We start from the raw sequence: 21,651 nt of genomic DNA, 5'->3' as shown, positions 1-21,651 counted from the left end.
AAACACACAGACACTGCAACAATGGTGTCGTGGCCTATATATATATATATATATATATATATATATATATATACTCCTGGAAATGGAAAAAAGAACACATTGACACCGGTGTGTCAGACCCAACATACTTGCTCCGGACACTGCGAGAGGGCTGTACAAGCAATGATCGCACGCACGGCACAGCGGACACACCAGGAACCGCGGTGTTGGCCGTCGAATGGCGCTAGCTGCGCAGCATTTGTGCACCGCCGCCGTCAGTGTCAGCCAGTTTGCCGTGGCATACGGAGCTCCATCGCAGTCTTTAACACTGGTAGCATGCCGCGACAGCGTGGACGTGAACCGTATGTGCAGTTGACGGACTTTGAGCGAGGGCGTATAGTGGGCATGCGGGAGGCCGGGTGGACGTACCGCCGAATTGCTCAACACGTGGGGCGTGAGGTCTCCACAGTACATCGATGTTGTCGCCAGTGGTCGGCGGAAGGTGCACGTGCCCGTCGACCTGGGACCGGACCGCAGCGACGCACGGATGCACGCCAAGACCGTAGGATCCTACGCAGTGCCGTAGGGGACCGCACCGCCACTTCCCAGCAAATTAGGGACACTGTTGCTCCTGGGGTATCGGCGAGGACCATTCGCAACCGTCTCCATGAAGCTGGGCTACGGTCCCGCACACCGTTAGGCCGTCTTCCGCTCACGCCCCAACATCGTGCAGCCCGCCTCCAGTGGTGTCGCGACAGGCGTGAATGGAGGGACGAATGGAGACGCGTCGTCTTCAGCGATGAGAGTCGCTTCTGCCTTGGTGCCAATGATGGTCGTATGCGTGTTTGGCGCCGTGCAGGTGAGCGCCACAATCAGGACTGCATACGACCGAGGCACACAGGGCCAACACCCGGCATCATGGTGTGGGGAGCGATCTCCTACACTGGCCGTACACCACTGGTGATCGTCGAGGGGACACTGAATAGTGCACGGTACATCCAAACCGTCATCGAACCCATCGTTCTACCATTCCTAGACCGGCATGGGAACTTGCTGTTCCAACAGGACAATGCACGTCCGCATGTATCCCGTGTCACCCAACGTGCTCTAGAAGGTGTAAGTCAACTACCCTGGCCAGCAAGATCTCCGGATCTGTCCCCCATTGAGCATGTTTGGGACTGGATGAAGCGTCGTCTCACGCGGTCTGCACGTCCAGCACGAACGCTGGTCCAACTGAGGCGCCAGGTGGAAATGGCATGGCAAGCCGTTCCACAGGACTACATCCAGCATCTCTACGATCGTCTCCATGGGAGAATAGCAGCCTGCATTGCTGCGAAAGGTGGATATACACTGTACTAGTGCCGACATTGTGCATGCTCTGTTGCCTGTGTCTATGTGCCTGTGGTTCTGTCAGTGTGATCATGTGATGTATCTGACCCCAGGAATGAGTCAATAAAGTTTCCCCTTCCTGGGACAATGAATTCACGGTGTTCTTATTTCAATTTCCAGGAGTGTATATATATACGATGGTGCAGATGCAGCTCATTTTGAGAATGCAGGATTGTAGAAGAAATGTCATACGTTCTCCACCAGGGCGAACTTTCTTTGCAAGCTGGATCTAAGATGTAGGGTGGCAGCACTGTCTATATCTCCGTCCGTTGTGAGGTTGGCCGCACTTGCTCCCAGAGGTCGCCTTTTACGCGCCGGCTATTTCACCTCCTGCGTCCTGGTTGACCCTAATTGGACGGAAACAGCCTGCCTTTGGCGACCAAGTCATCCGTGGAAAATCCAAGAAACTAATTCGGTAATGGCTGCCTCCGTGACGGACCGGGGAGGATGTGGCGGTAGGGGAGGCCGTCGCTGCTCGTTTGTCCCGCTCTGAGGGGAAGTCCCCCGTCCGCAGGGAAGCGACGGTGTTAGCAGGAGTACCAACCACAGCGGGTCGTTACCGTGTCTGAGTCTTCCAAGGCGGACTGGGTAACAGTTCAAGTTACTTACAAGCGTAGGTGCAGAGGACGGCGTAACTGGAGCAAAAGCTTAATTGCACTAGAGTACTGTTTCGAACTATTACGTCTATAGTAGCTCTCCGTGAGTACAGTGTGTGGCTAGCATACTTGACATACCAAAACTATCCCCATCCCTTAACAGTACCTCAGTCATTTCCTTATCTTTTTTCCGCCAGTACTTTAACATCTAGTTATTATTCTTAACATATACAGGGTGTTACAAAAAGGTACGGCTAAACTTTCAGGAAACATTCCTCACACACAAAGAAAGAAAATATGTTATGTGGACATGTGTCCGGAAACGCTTACTTTCCATGCTAGAGCTCATTTTATTACTTCTCTTCAAATGATGGAATGGAAACACAGAGCAACAGAACGTACCAGCGTGACTTCAAACACTTTGTTACTAGAAATGTTCACAATGTCCTCCGTTAGCGAAGATACGTGTATCCACCCTCCGTCGCACGGAATCCCTGACGCGCTGATGCAGCCCTGGAGAATGGCGTATTGTATCACAGCCGTCCACAATATGAGCACGAAGAGTCTCTACATTTGGTACCGGGGTTGCGTAGACAAGAGCTTTCAAATGCCCCCGTAAATGAAAGTCAAGAGGGTTGAGGTCAGGAGAGCGTGGAGGCCACGGAATTGGTCCGCCTCTACCAATCCGTCGGTCACCGAATCTGTTGTTGAGAAGCGTACGAACACTTCGACTGAAATGTGCAGGAGCTCCATCGCGCATGAACCACATGTTGTGTCGTACTTGTAAAGGCACATGTTCTAGCAGCACAGGTAGAGTATCCCGTATGAAATCATGATAACGTGCTCCATTGAGCGTAGGTGGACGAAACTAAAATGAGCTCTAACATGGAAATTAAGCGTTTCCGGACACATGTCCACATAACATCTTTGCTTTATTTGTGTGTGTGGAATGTTACCTGAAAGTTTGGCCGTACCTTTTTGTAACACCCTGTATATGTTCTCAGATAGTACCCTAGTTTTTATTTTCCAGTTTTATATCCTCCTTCTCTACGTTAACTTACTTTCTTCTTCTTCCATCGGTTTCAACCACCTACGGATTACAGTCTGGAACCGCGCGACCGCTACGGTCGCAGGTTCGAATCCTGCCTCTGGCATGGATGTGTGTGATGTCCTTAGGTTAGTTAGGTTTATGTAGTTCTAAGTTCTAAGGGACTGATGACCTCAGAAGTTAAGTCCCATAGTGCTCAGAGCCTTCTACGGATTACGTGAAGTAACTGCCTCATGTTTTTAAAGGACAAGTTCGCCAGTGACTGCAGAAATTATTTACTTCACAACTGTCTTTGGGCCATTTTCGAGCGATGCTGCAGAAGATCGGAAATGCAATTGTCAAACAAATAATTTCTACAGTCAGTGGCGAACATGATGTCTTTTGAAAAGTTCTGCACGACTGTGAACCCTGATCATGAGAAGTTTTCTATCTTTTTAGTGTTTCTTCACTCTTTCACTATGTTACTTCCTTCTTTCGCTTGTTCACCTTCTTCTGAAAACCCACGAGATTCCTAATTTCGTTTCGAAAAGTTGTCCTATCTAGAATACCTGCTTTAGTAACGTTGATCTCCGCCAAGTCCTTTTCCACTCCTGTGGGCCAACTGATCTGCGTTTTGGAATTTTTGTCGATATGCTCGGATTTTCTTAGGCAGTCTATCCACGTTCATTCGAACCAAGTTGTAGAATTTTGGAACGCGTATTATGTTCGAGTATAATGACTTTTCTGGAGACTAGAAATCTACTCTGTAGGAATCAGCATGGGTTTCGAGAAAGATGATCGTGTGAAACCCAGCTCGCGCTATTCGTCCACGAGACTCAGAGGGCCATAGGCACGGGTTCGCAGATAGATGCCGTGTTTCTTGACTTTCGCAAGGCGTTCGATACAGTTCCCCACAGTCCTTTAATGAGCAAAGTAAGAGCATACGGACTATCAGACCAACTGTGTGATTGGATTGAAGAGTTCCTAGATAACAGAACGGAGCATGTCATTCTAAATGAAGAGAAGTCTTCCGAAGTAAGAGTGATTTCAGGTGTCCCGCAGGGGGGGGGGGGGGGGGGGTGTCGTAGGACCGTTGCTATTCACAATATATATAAATGACCTGGTGGATAACATCGGAAGTTGACGGAGGCTTTCTGCGGATGATGCTGTGGTATATCGAGAGGTTGTAACAATGGAAAATTGTACTGAAATGCAGGAGGATCTGCAACTAATTGACGCATGGTGCAGGGAATGACAATTGAATCTCAATGTAGACAAGTGTAATGTGCTGCGAATACATAGAAAGATAGATCCCTTATCATTTAGCTACAAAATAGCAGGTCAGCAACTGGAAGCAGTTAATTCCATAAATTATCTGGGAGTACGCATTAGGAGTGATTTAAAATGGAATGATCATATAAAGTTGATCGTCGGTAAAGCAGATGCCAGACTGAGATTCATTGGAAGAACCCTAATGAAATGCAATCTGAAAACAAATGAAGTAGGTTACAGTACGCTTGTTCGCCCACTGCTCGAATACTGGTCAGCAGTGTGGGATCCGTACCAGATAGGGTTGATAGAAGAGATAGAGAAGATCCAACGGAGAGCAGCGCGCTTCGTTACAGGATCATTTAGTAATCGCGAAAGACTCTGCAGGAGAGACACTCAGTAGCTCGGTACGGGCTTTTGTTGAAGTTTCGAGAACATACCTTCACCGAAGAGTCAAGCAGTATATTGCTCCCTCCTACGTATATCTCGCGAAGAGACCGTGAGGATAAAATCAGAGAGATTAGAGCCGACACAGAGGCATGCCGACAATTCTTCTTTCCACGAACAATACGAGACTGGAATAGAAGGGAGAACCGATAGAGGTACTCAAGGTACCCTCCACCACACACCGTCAGGTGGCTTGCGGAGGATGGATTTAGATGTAGACGATCATAAGATCTTCAGATCATCAGTTATTTTCTCAGTTTTGGTGTACATTTCTTCACTTCTTCTTCTCACCCCCTCACCGCCAACTTTTCTTGGGTTGAATTTTTCCGTAGTTCCAAGCTTTCCTTTGTCTACAAATTCTTCAGTACCTCCCAATTTGTCGAAGACTGAATATACCGTTGTGTGAAGGCACTCCAGTTTTCTGACAGCGTTGTGGTGTTGGATCTTTTTTACTGAAAGCGATTTTTATGGTAAGTGTGCTTCGTTAATTGATAATCTGTCTATTTTCTTTTCCCCAAAGCACCTAAATTTTTCACTCTGTTCAGTCTACCGTATCTTGTGCTCAGATCATTTGAAGTATTTTTAACGTTCCGTATGAATTGTCTCCTCGAAAGAAACTTGTACTCCAACCATTTTTCGCGGTGTCTTTCAACAGGTTTATTTGCTTGCCACCTTTATCGATATTTTCAGAAAATATTGCTAAATCATCTGCAAAGATTAGGTAGTTGAGTTTGACGTTCCAGTTATTGTATCTCAATCATATTTAGTGGATTATTTTTCTTGAAGTTTTTAGAGTCCATTCGCTTATTACTTTTTCCAAGACGCAGTTAGAAAGCATTGGGGGAAGGCATCGCTTTGCCTTCCGGCAGTTTTAGTTAGAAAGCATTGGGGGAAGCCATCGCCTTGCCTTCCGACGGTTTTGGTTTGAAGTGGTTCCGAAATTTCTCCACAGTACTTTTGGACTTTGGTTTCCGTCGATGTTCCTCTAATTACCAGTAAACCACCAATTTTTTAAACAGTCGAGCTCTGATACACAAAACAGCTTGAAACGTGTGGTTACTTTACAAATGAGTTAATGCGTTAAATATTTGACGTTAAGCATATAAGCGAGAAAAAGTTTAGTGAAGGTCTAAAGTTATGCTTAAAGTTTGTTGCACGTTGCTAACTCCTCTCATTATCAAACGCTGCATGAATATACTCTGAATAATTTTGCGCTCCGTTTTAGACATATGCTAGTTTTTCACGCAACTCAATGTTTATGACGTTATATCTCCTGAACGATGTGTTTTACGATGATATGATTTGCAGGTGCATTCGAAGAAACATGCGGATACTGTCTGAAAACTGTGTTGCGAACAGAACTGGTAGCAAAGAAGTAATAAACTGAAACGTCATATCTGATGTTGAAGTTTTACTGCATGAACAGGGAAAATGTTGTGAGCTGTAAACGTTTTTCGTTTCATCATTGTGTGGAGGGTGTCAGCGAGAAAAAGTTTCACAAAGAGTTGAAATCACGAGGAAAGTTAGTTGGAAGTCGCTAACTGTTCTCAATCTCAAGTACTGGATGAAAAAAATCCGTGAATTTGCGCCGTGATTTTCGCTGCCCCTACCGCTGACGTTTTATGCAACCCGCATTATTATATTTGCCCTTCAGAAACCACGCACCATATGTTCATATTCTCTCGCTAGCTACGAGCAAACTATTAGTGTTACCTTTTGTAGTAAGTTTAAAGTAGTTAAATTTTGTGCTGGGATAGGTTTTCGCTAGAAGTCGTAGTTCTCGAGTTGAGAAATGTGCAAAAATGACCTTCAAACGCACCTCTACGCCACATTCAGTCCCCACCTATCAGGAGGATTTCTACTGTGTAAAGTTTGTTGTTCATGGCACTCCACCATTTCCTGCATTCGACCTTTTTTGGTCTTCGGTGACCGGCCTTATTACGTCACCGGCTCAGTCGAGCACTTACAAATTGTAAAACTGCCGTCTGTGTAGATTTTACGTAACAGTTTTGTGCATTTAAACAGCATAAAATAAACAATTACACCGTTGTATTCGTCAGGCCTTCTGAATACGAAACTACTGTGTTTGTAAGGGTTCAGTTTGGAAAGGATTGTTAACGTAAGTAGTTTTAGTGCAACGTTTAAAAAAGTCGTTTTTCTTTCATAATACTCAAGGGCACGTTTAAATCAGTAATAATAACGAATACGCTGGTGGCGTAATAGCCGAATCAATGGGGCCCAGAAAAGGTCTATTATCGGGAATCGTGTAGTCGGCAGTTTTTGGTCCGTGGTAGGATTGACTGCCACGAACAACGTACTACAAATCCTGACTGGTGAGGCATGAGTGCGGGGGTGGAGATGCGTCTGAAGGTCACTTTTTCACTCGAAAACTACTGTCTCTAGCGAAAACGTATCCCAGCACAAAATTCAACTACTTTAAATTTACTGCAAAAAGGTCCTGTTCATTTTCTTCTGTAGGACTAATAGCACGCACATAGCAAGCGGGAGAATATGAAAATCTCGCTCGTTGTTTAGAAAGGCTATATATAACGTTGCGGGTTGCATAAAACGACAGCGGCAGGGGCACCTGATTCACCCTCTATACACAGTTTCGAACTGTGATACTTGTCTTATTCTGTTAAACTTCTAAAATAAGATTTTACATTTTAATGAGTGGCTCATGACAGTATTTTAAATTGTTAAATGTGGTCAATAACTAGGCAAAATACTGAAAATTCAAAATTTTGTTGCCATGGAAGCGTGAACTCCTGGTTCAGGGATACCCACTCAGTAATATAGAATGGCGAAGCGTTTTGTTTTTCCTTATTCTTCTTTTTTTTGTTCCGAATTTTTCTAGTGTATTTAAGGGCGTTTTGTGGGTTCTAAAAAGAAATTGTACCTTATATCTGCTTTAGTGACTATACTTTTCTCTATCAGAGACTAGACAGGTGTGTTTGCTGTAGGAGCGATCGTGGTGGCAACAGAGGCGCACCTTCTATTCCAGCCAGCGTGCTATTGCTGTAGCGCCAATACTAACAGTCCAGCCGGTCACGAAGCGATACGGCAGCTGGTATTACTGGACCCACGGCCGCGGTCTTGGGTTCGGTTTCCGCTCCTCTCGCTCGCTGCTAAATTTCGGCCATTACCTCTCTCTTTTACCGATGCGGTTGCTGCAACGCCCACAATCTCTCTCTCTCTCTCTCTCTCTCTCTCTCTCTCTCTCTCTCTCTGTCACACACACACACACACACACACACACACACACACACACACACACACACACACACACAAAAGCAGGCAAAGGTGAGTTTGTGGGTGTGTGTAAGGTATCTATCCGGCCAATGGCACCGGTGCTTGCCTCACGCTGTTGAGAACAAGTGAAGGCTTGTCCAGACGTGTGGGCGTGGTCCGCTTATCTCGGCCAACCCTGTGTATCTGCCTGAATCTCTTTCTCTTTCGATTTGCCTGACTGACTGCGGCTTTTGTAACTAAACCGGCCACGACATTACGCTTTACCACAGGGCACTATACATGGACCATCGCTTTTGTCGTATATTATATCGTTTCTACACACACTGAGACAGAAATACATTTTTGTCTAATCTGTCGCTCGCTGTTTTATCATCTCGAGATAACCGGTTTCAGAAACTACCACCCATCTCCAGATCATGTTCACAGTTGAAAGCTGTCTAATACAAACGCTTCCACTTTCAGTAGATATGGCAGTGAAACTGGCGGTGTTTCTGTAAGAAGAATTTCTACCGTGTAGCTATTAATAATAAGTCCAGTCAGACTTGTCTGCATAAGACTGACTCGAAGTATTTACAGAAGAAAAGAAAAACTGGTAGAGGCCAACCTTGCACAAAATCAATTTAGGTTTCAGAGAAATGTAGCAATATTGACCCAAAGAATTATCTTGGAAGAATGACGAACCTCCGTCTGTTGAGTCTACGTTTTAGACCAAGCTGTTGACTATGGCAACTGGAATATATTGCTTTTTGAATGTTACTGTTGTGGTCTTCACTCCGAAAACAGGTTGGATGCAGTTCTCCATGCTACTCCATCCTCTGCAAGCCACTTCGTCTTCGAATAACTACTGCAACCTACATCCTTCTGAATCTGCTTAGTGTATTCATCTCTTGGTCTCCTTCTACGATTTTTACCTCCCCCTCTTCCCCCCAGTACCAAATTGGTGATTCCTTGATACCTCAGAATATGTCCTATCAACCGATGCCTTCTCTTACTGAAGCTGTGCCACAAATTTCTTTTCCTTCGTCCTTTTCAGTAGTTCCTAATTAGTTACGTGATCTACCCTCTAATTTTCTGCGTTCTCCTGTAGCACCACATTTCAAAAGCTTCTATTCTCTTCTTGTCTGTACTGTTTATCTCCCATGTTTCACTTTTATACATGGCTACACTCCATACAAAAACTTTCAGGAAAGACTTTCTAACACTTAAATCTATATTCGATGTTAAAGGAACACTTTCCTTTGCATTGCCAGTCTACATCTTATATCCTCTCTACTTCGCCCAACATCAGTTATTTTGTCCCCAAATAGCAAAACTCATCTGCTACTTTAACTGCTTCACTTTCTAATCTAATTCCCTCAGCATCACCAGAGACTCGAACTTGGCACTCTTGCCTTTCGCGGGCAGGTGCTCTACCACCTGAGCTACCCAAGCACGACTCACGCCCGGTCCTCACAGCTTTACTTCTGCCAGTACCTCATCTCCTACGTTCCAAACTTCACAGAAGCTCTCCTGCGAAGGTCCCGAGTTCGAGTCTCGGTTCGGCACACTGCCAGGAAGTTTCATATCAGTGCACACTGAGCTGCAGAGTGAAAATTTCATTATCGAAATAAGGACGTTATTCACTAGCATCATTCCCAAATGGATCAGGAAATTACCCCACTTCACTTCATCCACGAGATTCTTTTTAAAGTCTTCGCATGGTGACCTCACTTGACACTGAACTACACCAGGGAACGCCGCTCTGGCAATAACATTCTAACTACCCTATCCACCTGTCAGCACCCCGCTCACAAAACTTCTACATTCAATTATCTCATTTTAGTTATTACTGCTGGAGAGAGCAGAAAACGCGCTGACGCTGTCTCGACACAAGCTTTAACGATCAACACAACAAATTAGGTCCCTTCACTGCCTACCGAAAATTGTAACAACTTTCGAAACACACTATATCGGTGCAACTTGCCGCACATTAACATCGTCATTTCAGATCGGGCTGCATACGAACTTTCGACATATGAGCGCTGCACCCAAAACACACACACACACACACACACACACACACACACACACATTCTCGGCGCTCTGCCACGTATAGATATGAGAGGTACAGTATGTAGGTCAAATTCGTGCACGGCGCATTATCGTTACGCGGAACCGAAGTACAGGTTGATCCACAAGTACGATTACGACTCTTGACAGGTACGAGCAACTCCGAAAATCTGGCCCGTCGATCTCTCTCTCTCTCTCTCTCTCTCTCTCTCTCTCTCAGTCTTTTCCCCCTCCCCCTCTTCCGCCACCCCGCCCCCCTCACAGTGCTCTGGAGCCGTTTTCTCCAGCGCCCTATACCGCTCCACGACCAGTGTTGAGGTGAAATCAGTTTCTGCGCAATGGGACGGCGTCTGTTACGAAACCGATATGGCGGACCGGTTATTTTCCCGTCTTCCCTGTGAACGGCCAATTCCCACCGACGGTGAACGTCGCAGAACACGGCTTACATTGGCAGGCTTCGCAAGGAAACTTTATGTTCACAAAGGGGCGAACTTTCGGCACGGTTACCAGCTGTTCGCTTTTTACACAAGACGTGAAAATTAATAAAACGCTTGAAGCAATTTAAGTACTGATAGAGGGCGGTTACCGGCGTATACCTTCCGCAAATAACCTTACGCTTTTTTTTTCCCTTAGTTGCAACAGGATCAACAGCAGTAATTAAGTTATTGCAGGAAATAAGGTTGCTTCGTCGGCTTTTATTCGTTATATATTTATTTTATATTGTTTTATGTACTACGCCGCTTCGACTATGTAGACATTCGTGTGTGTGTGTGTGTGTGTGTGTGTGTGTGTGTGTGTGTCTCCGCAGCTCGTGGTCATGCGGTAGCGTTCTCGCTTCCCGCGCCCGGGTTCGATTCCCGGTGGTGTCAGGGATTTTCTCTGCCTCGTGATGACTGGGTGTTGTGTGATGTCCTTAGGTTAGTTAGGTTTAAGTAGTTCTAAGTTCTAGGGGACTGATGACAAATGTTAAGTCCCATAGTGCTGAGAGCCATTTGAACCATTTTGTGTGTGTGTGTGTGTGTGTGTGTGTGTGTGTGTGTGAGAGAGAGAGAGAGAGAGAGAGAGAGAGAGAGAGAGAGCGCAATTCTTTAAGAATGTCTACACAGCCTCAACGCCATAGTACCCAAAATAATATAAAATGAAACGGAAAGGTAATTAGAAGATAAATTATAAATCGATCATTGGTTATATTCAGCAAGGTAAAGTAAAATAAAGACTCGTTACAAAGGGCACTTACAATGTCTGACCCTTTAGTTACATATTTCTTCGGTTACAGTCATTTTTATGGGCAATGAAAAGTAAATAAAATTAAACATAATCCTCAACACAGGATTATACAGCCAACCGACTGCAGATAACTGTTCGGTATACTGACCTAGGTTTCGACATCTAGAAAGCGTGTCTTCATCAGAATGAAATTTTGATGAACCGAAAAAGTAAATTGCCAAAAAACAATGGTCAGAAATTAGAGAAGCTATGCTCAAGTCATAAGACTTTCCAGCCTTTGCCACGCGTGCCTAGCTAGGAACAACATCACATGTTGTAACTCTTCAGGCTTTCCCGGCGATCTAATGACATCTTGGGTTGTCGGGTGTTCTGCCGGATATCAGCGTCGTACTTGCACGATATTTCGGTCACGTATCTCGTAACCTTCATCAGGTGCGACCTGAGACAGTCTGATATCCGGCAGAACACCCGACAACCCAAGATGTCAACATCACATGTTGTTTCCAGCTACACACACATGGCAAAGGCTGGACCACCGCTCTTTGGGAATGTAATTTTACAAAATGGCTCTGAGCACTATGGGACTTAACGTAACTAACCTAAGACCTCACACACATCCATGCCCGAGGCAGGATTTGAACCTGCGACTGAAGCGCCTAGAACCGCTCGGCCACAAAGGCCGGCCATCATCATCATCATCACCACATCACCACCACCGCCATCATCATCATCATCATCATCATCATCATCATCATCATCATCATCATCATCATCATCATCCAGTCACTGTGCATGAAGTTCCTCTGTACTGTGAACGTGTGACCGTATGGTGTGGCTTGACGGCTACGTTCGTCATTGGCCCATTCTTTTTTTAACTGGTTGGCGCTCAAGGACCAAAGACGTGCAGTGAGCCTGGCCAACGTTACTGCGATATGTCACACCCGCCCTACACGGGAGAGACGCACAGAACTCAACTACTGTCGTACAAGATGGGGCCCCACGGCATATCGCTTGTGAAGTCAACCTGCTTCTCCGTAACATTTGGAAACGATCGAATTTTCAGCCGGTCGTTTCCAAACGCTTGGCCGGCACGACCACCTGGTCTCACTCCCTTTGATTTCTGGTTGTGGGGCTACCTGAAGGACAGGGTTTACCAGGAGAACATTTGCACATGCACCGATCTGAAGCGCATCATATCAAGAGAGACAGTCAGCATAGCTACGGACATGCTTCGCTCTGCTGTGCAGAACCCAATCCTGCGCTTTCACTCTTCTGTACGCTGATGGGCGCCATATTGAGACCCTTCTGAAGCAGTAATGGTACCAGTATGTAGTGGTATGATGTACGGTAGCAGCACATTAAAAGTGTTTCAACTGAATTGATTCTGTATTATTTCTCTACCCCATGTCCTTAACATTAACGCTACCAAGTTTGGTACTCGTACGGTATTTAGTTTCCGTGTTATAACGTGGTAAATAGGGAAAGTTTAATTATAACCAGCCGGTACTTCCTCCTCAAAATCCTTTAGTATTTGAGGCAGTTGACAAAAGACTGAGTGGCAGAAAATGAAATCGACAGAAGACTGAAAATCGCCTTCAATGCTTTTTCCATAACTAACAAGGAGAGATCCCCAGCGGTACGATCGACTTTTTGGAACTATCTATACGGTGGTGTAGGTTATTGTCCCAGGTATCACAGCCGGCCGGGGTGGCCGAGCGGTTCTAGGCGCTACAGTGTCGAACCGCGCGACCGCTACGACCGCAGGTTCGAATCCTGCCTCGGGATGGATGTGTGTGATGTCCTTAGGTTAGTTAGGTTTGAGTAGTTCTAAGTTCTAGGGGACTGATGACCTCAGATGTTGAGTCCCATAGTGCTCAGAGCCATCTGAACCCAGGTATCACACACTGCAGCCATTTCCTCTGGTGCACCCCTGTTTGCGAATAATTGACGAAAAAAAAATTCGAAATTTTGTGCGATATTCAATAACGTTACAGAGGTTGCCCAATATAATGTGGTTGAGTGTTGTAATATATGATGACATTTTCACATGCAGGAAATCGTGAGTTCCAGTCTTGTCAGGTGCAATATTTTTTTTAATTTTTAAATTTCTATCGGAATGACTTTGATAATCATTTTTAACCAGCTAATTGATTTAAATGTAATTTTTTAATTCTATTGGTTTGCATCATAATTTTAATCATAATATCAACTTCTTCATTTGCTCTCATTTTTCTTCCTATCATTCTTTCTCCACTTGAAATCTTTGTTCACATATTTCAATTAACTTTCTGTATTAATTTCATCTAATTTCTTTTGTTTTACACCCTGTCTTTTAGTCCACATTATTGCGTTCATTGTATCTGTTTCTCATTTTGCTTGAATTTCGTTTTACTTGTAAACCCGTCTTTCATTTAAATTTTCATCCGCGTCACTTTGTCCATAGTGCAGTAGTTATTTACGTTATGTTTTAAATGTCCTTATAACGATTACTGTGCAAAAAAAGTTGCAAATCTGGTAAAAAACTATTTTTCACGTGGTTGCACAAACATAAATTGATTACTTATTCTTTTATTTTTTAAACGATAGATAGGAATTTTCGAATAATTGAATATTATGATGAATATAATTATAGTAATATTCACAAAAATTGAGACTAGAAAAAGAAAAACAAAAAGAAAAAATGAAAATGTTTATTCAGTGATTAAAATAATATGAGAATGGAACAGAAATAAAAATTATATTTAAATTAATACTATCAAAATAACTGTGGAAGTAATTACAGTAAAGATTTGGAAATAAAAATAAATTATTGCACCGGGCGAGATTCAAACTTACAAACTCCTGCACACGAAGGTGTTAACCTATTCATTACAACACCTAGCCACACTACATTGTAATTTGGAGTTTTCATAACTTAACTATTGATTTGTCTGAAAATGAAATTTTCTAGTCAACGTGTCATGCCAATTTTGACTTACGCCAGTTAGGGATTTTTAACGGGAATAACCATCCAGTAACTGAATGCTGCACAGTGAGTAATGGAGAGATGCATGTTGAGACAGACCGAGCGAGGTGGTGCAGTAACACACTGGACTCGCATTCGGGAGGACGGCAGTTCAATCCCGCGTCCGGCCATCCTGATTTAGGTTTTCCGTTATTTCCCTAAATCGCTCCAGGCCAATTCCGGGATGGTTCCTGTGAAAGGGCACGGCCGACTTCCTTCCCCGTCCTTCCGTAATACGATGAGGCCGATGACCTCGCTATCTGGTCTCCTCCCCCAAACAACCCAACCCATGTTGGGAGGCACTAGAAGATACAGTAAAAGAGACCAAAGTGTCAGGTAAAAGAATGGAATGGGAGACCTAGTTACGACCGTAATGGGTATGGGCGGGACTCTGAACGAGGAGAATGGGTGTTCGATTGGGCGAGGTAGTTCTGTGCTGGAGTCTATACACAGCTGGAGCAACACCGAGCTGACGGCATGGTGAGAGGTGGGGAGGTGATGTCAGAAGACATACAGAGGGTGACACGGATGTGAGTAGCTGGAGGCTGGAATGCCTGAAGCAGACTGGACGAGTTAACTAATATACACTCCTTCCATTGGTAAGAGGCAGAACCGAAGGATCGATTACTCACAGGCAACTAGGATACCTCAAACATTGCCTGAGTCATAATGTCTGTGGCTGCAATCATTCACAGATTACCTTGACTTACATTCTGTAATCTGATCTGGAAATACAGAGTTCAAGCACGATTTTACGTGCAACGGAGATATATCGGTAGAAGGTTGATTGCGGTAATATACAACTTGGCTGCACCGATCATTACCGTTGGAGCAAAGTGTTACGGCCGTACGCAGCAGTACACTAACATATTTCGGCGCAGTGTCCTTTTTCCGGCTTGGCGTTCGACTATCGCCTACGTAAAATTACTACTGAAATTCTGATACTAATAGTGGAAAATGGTTCAAATGGCTCTGAGCACTATGGGACTTAACTTCTGAGGTCTTCAGTCCCCTAGAACGTAGAACTACTTAAACCTAACCAACCTAAGGACATCATACACATCCATTGCCCGAGATAGGATTCGAACCTGCGACCGTAGCGGACGCACGGTTGCAGACTGTAGCGCCTAGAACCGCTCGGCCACCCCGGCCGGCATACTAATAGTGGAATTTAGAACATTTTGCCGTTCCATTAAGTGGGATGAGTTGAGCGATGCTGATGCATACGGTTACTGTTCTAACCATGCGTTTAAGTCACTGTCGTTATTTTCGACACGGACATTTCACAAAAATTATTGAATGTACGAATATTTCTTTCCGTCAGAGATGTAACTGCAAACAAACTAACTGATCTTTTTAAATAAAACGATATTACGCGGTACTTTGCATACTACGATTTGAAGCGGTTAAATTATAAAAGGGAAAAGGCGTATAGTTGACTATTGTGTGGATGGTGGGCTAACTAGGTAACCCCGTAATCTACTCTGTGTTCGTTCGGACACTGCCTGGGCTGGTTACGTGATGTTACGCTCGTTCACAGTCACGCTTGGCCATTGGCTGTGTCGACTCTACGAACAAGAATCGACCTTGACAGCGAATCGATTATTCGGAAGAAACCACTCGGCTACATCGGCCGTTTCTTTCCCCCTTCGCATTCCGCAACGTCATTAGAAACGCACTGTACAGGGTGTCTCGCAAGTTTTACTGTCACACAGCTGCACAGACAGGCCACTAAGTCTTTCGTGGACTTTTAAACTGCAGAGCATCTGCTAAACTATATGCATCCCACGCACGTGGAAAAAGTCAACGATGTAAATTTTATTTCAGTGTAATGCAATGAGGTAACGTAATATTATGGAAGACTGTTGTACTAATTAGGTAGAATTTTGCGGAGGCACTCTTCAGTAGAATAAAAGTCAACGATGTAAATTTCGTTTCAGTGTAATGAATTGACGTCACTTAATATTATGAAAGACTGTGGTACTGAAGAGGTAAAATTCTGTGGAGATACTCTTCAGCAGAACAAATGGAGCTTCCCACCACAAAGCTATTTAATTCATTCTAAAACTAAACCCAATTACACGCATGAGATTTATAATATACCCTAGCATGTTGTTGAATTAATGCGTATCTGAGTCCTTTCTGTTGTAATGCTAAGCCCCTTCAACTCTTGAAGTCTTTGCAGAGGCTGTTTTTGACGCCAATGTTATGTCCATGCGTGGCAACGGCCTTGCCGCAGTGGATACACCGGTTCCCGTGAGATCACGGAAGTTAAGCGCTGTCGGACCTGGCCGGCACTTGGATGGGTGACCAGCCAGGCCGCCATTTTTCGAGGTGCACTCAGCCTCGTGATGACAATTGAGGAGCTTCTCGACCGAATAGTAGCGGCTCCGGTCACAGAAAACCATCATAACGACCGGGAGAGCGGTGTGCTGACCACACGCCCCTCCTATCCGCATCCTCAACTAACGATGACACGGCGGTCGGATGGTCCCGACGGGCAACTTGTGGCCTGAAGACGGTGTGCTTTAATATCGGCGAAGGTCGTTAATGAATATATTACTTGCGAAAAATAGTCAAAATACCATATTTTTAGATGTTCTAGCGCTAACATAAGAGGCAATCCTTAAAACACGCTTGTTTTTTTCAGAATACGTAACGTGTAACTAGTTCTCACGAAAATTATTGCGTAACCTATTAGTGAACGAAAGTACCAGTACACAAAATAAAGTAGTTTCTTCATTTTTACATCGCGTGCAGGAAGCGACAGTAATAATTCCGTTTCACTAGTCTTGCAATGGAACGCGACTTGCTGTATTCCTAACCCACACAGTTATCCTTATGCGGAAACGGGACGTGCAATTACAAGCACTACCGCCGCTTAGCGCTGGGCGAGGAACGACTCAATATATGTACCTGTCGGACCTTACACAACTTTAAAACGCTGTATTTGACAAGATTCAAACAATGCCATCTTCTCTGAAATATATGACGTCCTTTAACGCAATTAAGAAACATCGCATCACGTATAATGAGCAGATGTTGTTGTTGTGGTCTTCAGTCCTGAGACTGGTTTGATGCAGCTCTCCATGCTGCTCTATCCTGTGCAAGCTTCTTCATCTCCCAGTACCTACTGCAACCTACATCCTTCTGAATCTGCTTAGTGTACTCATCTCTTGGTCTCCCTCTAGCATTTTTACCCTCCACGCTGCCCTCCAATGCTAAATTTGAGATCCCTTGATGCCTCAGGACATGTCCTACCAACCGATCCCTTCTTCTTGTCAAGTTGTGCCACAAACTCCTCCCCAATTCTATTCAATACCTCTTCATTAGTTATGTGATCTACCCATCTAATCTTCAGCGTTCTTCTGTAGCACCACATTTCGAAAGCTTCTATTCTCTTCTTGTCCAAACTATTTATTGTCCATGTTTCACTTCCATACATGGCTACTCTCCATACAAATACTGTCACAAACGACTTCCTGACACTTAAATCTATACTCGATGTTAACAAATTTCTCTTCTTCAGAAACGCTTTCTTTGCCATTGCCAGTCTTTGCCATGAGCAGATAACACATCGAAATACGGCTTATCTTATCACCTATACTCTTCTCTCTGTATGTCAATGATGAGTCATGGGTTCTGACCTACTGCAAATATCACATGACCTTCACTTGTATCTAAGTGCAAAACCAATCAATCTTAAGAAAGCTATTGAAAATCTCAATACTGACCTCGATGCACTATCAAATTGGGCGCAGGACATAGGACCAAAACTCAACCCATCTTAAACCCAAGCGGTACTTGTTGGTCATTCTAAGCTCACTAGCCCAGAACATCGGGAATCCGTATCATCTCTAATCCTAAATGGAACAAATATCAACTTCTCTCCCTCAGCAAAGAGTTTGGGAGTAATAATAGATGAAAATCTAAACTGGACAGAGCACGTAACTGCAGTGTGCAAAAAAGCATCAGCATCCCTTCATGCCCTACAAAAATATAAAAAACTCTTCCCTTTCGACCTGTACAAGAAATTTGTACAAACGCTTATATTCGCAATCATTCACTACAGCGATATTATCCTATAAGGTCTCACTCAGGAAAATTTGCGACGTCTGGAACTGGTCATGAACGCCTGCGTCCGATATATCTGTGACGTTCGACTTTTTGATCACATTTCACCAGCATATGCAAAACTGTCCTGGATGCGCGCAGACAAACGCAGAGATTTCCATACACTCTGTCTCATCTACTGCCTTATAAATGTACACTGTCCCTCATATCTCTCCTCGTCCTTAACACTCACGTCCGAACAGCATGACAGAAACACACGTTCCCATCAGAATAAAATCCTCTGATCCACTACATCGCTCAGTCAACTTCTCCAAGTCCTTTACAGTAGTGGGAACCCGACTCTGGAATAACTTCCCTCGTTATGTTAGAGAACTTAAAAACGTGTCCGGCTTCAAACAACAGTCAATGACGTATCTACTTCAGCAACAGTAATGCCTACCTCTGTACATGAATGCACTTCACCCCATTACTTCCTTCTTTCCTACTACATCTCCTCAGTTCCCAGTTTTTTTTTCTTAACTGATGTGGTCTAAAATCTCCCCTCCCCAAAACTCGCTATACCAGTAAACATCTACCTTATACACCAATATATGAATCTACATCTGCACAACTCTTCATTACTATTGCCAGTTTTACTCATGTTTACCACCAAGAGTCGAGGGGCATGAAAGGGAAGCAGTGGTTGGGAAAGGAGTGAGACAGGGTTGTAGCCTCTCCCCGATGTTATTCAATCTGTATATTGAGCAAGCAGTAAAGGAAACAAAAAAAAAAATTCGGAGTAGGTATTAAAATCCATGGAGAAGAGATAAAAACTTTGAGGTTCGCCGATGACATTGTAATTCTATCAGAGACAGCAAAGGACTAGGAAGAGCTGTTGAACGGGATGGACAGTGTCTTGAAAGGAGGATATAAGATGAACATCAACAAAAGCAAAACGAGGATATTGGAATGTAGTCAAATTAAATCGGGTGATGCTGAGGGAATTAGATTAGGAAATGAGACACTTAAAGTAGTAAGGGAGTTTTGCTATTTAGGGAGTAAAATAACTGATGATGGTCGAAGTAGAGAGGATATAAAATGTAGACTGGCAATGGCAAGGAAATCGTTTCTGAAGAAGAGAAATTGGTTAACATCGAGTATAGATTTAAGTGTCAGGAAGTCGTTTCTGAAAGTATTTGTGTGGAGTGTAGCCATGTATGGAAGTGAAACATGGACGATAACTAGTTTGGACAAGAAGAGAATAGAAGCTTTCGAAATGTGGTGCTACAGAAGAATGCTGAAGATAAGGTGGGTAGATCATGTAACTAATGAGGAGGTATTGAATAGGATTGGGGAGAAGAGAATTTTGTGGCGCAACTTGACTAGAAGAAGGCATCAGCTGGTAGGACATGTTTTGAGGCATCAAGGAATCACAAATTTAGCATTGGAGGGCAGCGTGGAGGGTAAAAATCGTAGAGGGATACCAAGAGACGAATTCACTAAGCAGATTCAGAAGGATGTAGGCTGCAGTAGGTACTGGGAGATGATGAAGCTTCCACAGGATAGAGTAGCATGGAGAGCTGCATCAAACCAGTCTCCGGACTTAAGACCACAACAACATTACCACTACTATTTCATTTTTTCTTCTACTGTTATTATTTATTGCTTTTATCATAATTTTTATGTATAGCACCTGCTGTAAAAATACTGCCAGTATTTACTTTATTAGGTCTTAGTCACTACTCTTTATTCATATTGTCACTAAATTAACCTATTTTTCTTATTCAAACTACTGTCATGATGTAACTACGATGTGTAAAATGCGGCATGTGTGGAACACGGGTCCGATGTAAGAGAGGGCTGATGACCCTAATCTGATCAGGATAAATAAATAAATACATCAGCACATACCAATCAACAATACAGACTTAAATATAGGAAATAAAAGTTAATATAAACTCACCCTCATAATTTGTAGCTGTTGGTAGTTGGAAACTTTGGAAAACGACTTCGTAGTTTTCGCTGATTTCTTTCGTGCGAAAGAAAACGCAGCTCTTCATGAAATGGAAAATTTATTTACCGGCAAGGTCAAATTCATGTTCTACAACAACCTCCTAAATCATATGTTCCTAAAACAATTTCGTCTGTGCTGTTTAAACACACTCATGAAATACACCCCCTCACCTTCCCCCCATAGATTGAGATGGAAACCTGTAAAAAAATGTAAAAAACTCTTTCGGACGTGTAAGTCAAATAAGAAAGACCACTTAATGAGCTGAAGTCCTTTATGGCGGTGAAAGTTGTAACTTTTGTGTCAGACGGCTTTTCGTTCACAAGGCTTGAGCACAATTCACACAGCTGCTTAATTAAGCTAATTAAGCTTTCTGACAATGTAACCTGCAGTCCTTAATTTTGACCTCGGCAGAAAAGTTAATGCGTTTGTTTCGTACCTCCATTTCTTTAGCACATGAACGCATCTGAATTCGGTTTACAGTTCCCGGATGCAGATACAGCCATCTTAACGGGGACATACACGCACTATAATATATATATATATATATATATATATATATATATATATATATATATATATATATATATATATATAAAACGGCTGAAAATCTATAACTGATGGAGGGTCGACACAAGCGTCCGGTCCCACGCGTCGGCTTTGACCCGTGACGTAAGGGTGTTGTCGTGTGTGACGTCATGACGGCATGGAGTTTGGTTTGAGTGTGGCTGTCTCCAGTTCTGTTTTATCTTATTTTATTTACTTTTCTGATCTGTTCGTTCTATCTCGTGAGATGTTTTTTTAAATTTGAAAACACTTATTGCTTATTTTAATTATCTGTTTCCTCGAATTTCTGTTTTAGTTTATTATATTTATCTTTCTGATCTGTTCGTTCTATCCCGTGAGATTTTTTTTAAAAAAGACAAAAAACACTAATCAGCTACTGAAGCATCTTTATCTTCTATGGGTTGCAGCGGTTACGACCCCTGGGGAGGTGGGTGGGTATTCATGTATGGCTGTCTTCACTTACACGTCGTAGCTACGCAAGGCTTCTAAATTTGTTTATATTTAGTTTGCCCCCCACCCAAAACACCCCATTTCCCGCGCTTGTCCCGTTAGTGTCATTAGGCTTCTTTGTTTCCGCCATATTTGTGACGTCATGGGTCAAAGCAGACGGGCGGGATCGGACGCTTCCGTATTTCCCTGATGGATGGATGGTTATCACACCTGTAGACCTCAAAATTGCAAAATAACGTTCCGCGGGGACTTCGTTGACTTCTCCTGTCATTATGTTCTTAAAACTTTTGAACCATAAATACTGAGAAACTACCACTGTACTTTTTCGCGT

General features: G+C 43.6%; 1 protein-coding gene across 1 annotated transcript in view; it reads right to left on the bottom strand.

Annotated features, from left to right (window-relative positions):
* Positions 1–21,651, bottom strand: part of LOC124720446 (coiled-coil domain-containing protein AGAP005037) — a 992,798-nt gene that overhangs the window by 759,178 nt on the left and 211,969 nt on the right. The gene's annotated exons all lie outside the window — the stretch shown is intronic.

This window comes from Schistocerca piceifrons, chromosome 11 (genome assembly GCF_021461385.2).
Source record: "Schistocerca piceifrons isolate TAMUIC-IGC-003096 chromosome 11, iqSchPice1.1, whole genome shotgun sequence".
In the NCBI taxonomy this organism is placed as follows: Eukaryota; Metazoa; Arthropoda; class Insecta; order Orthoptera; family Acrididae; genus Schistocerca; species Schistocerca piceifrons.
This window is presented reverse-complemented; position numbering and strand designations above follow the sequence as displayed.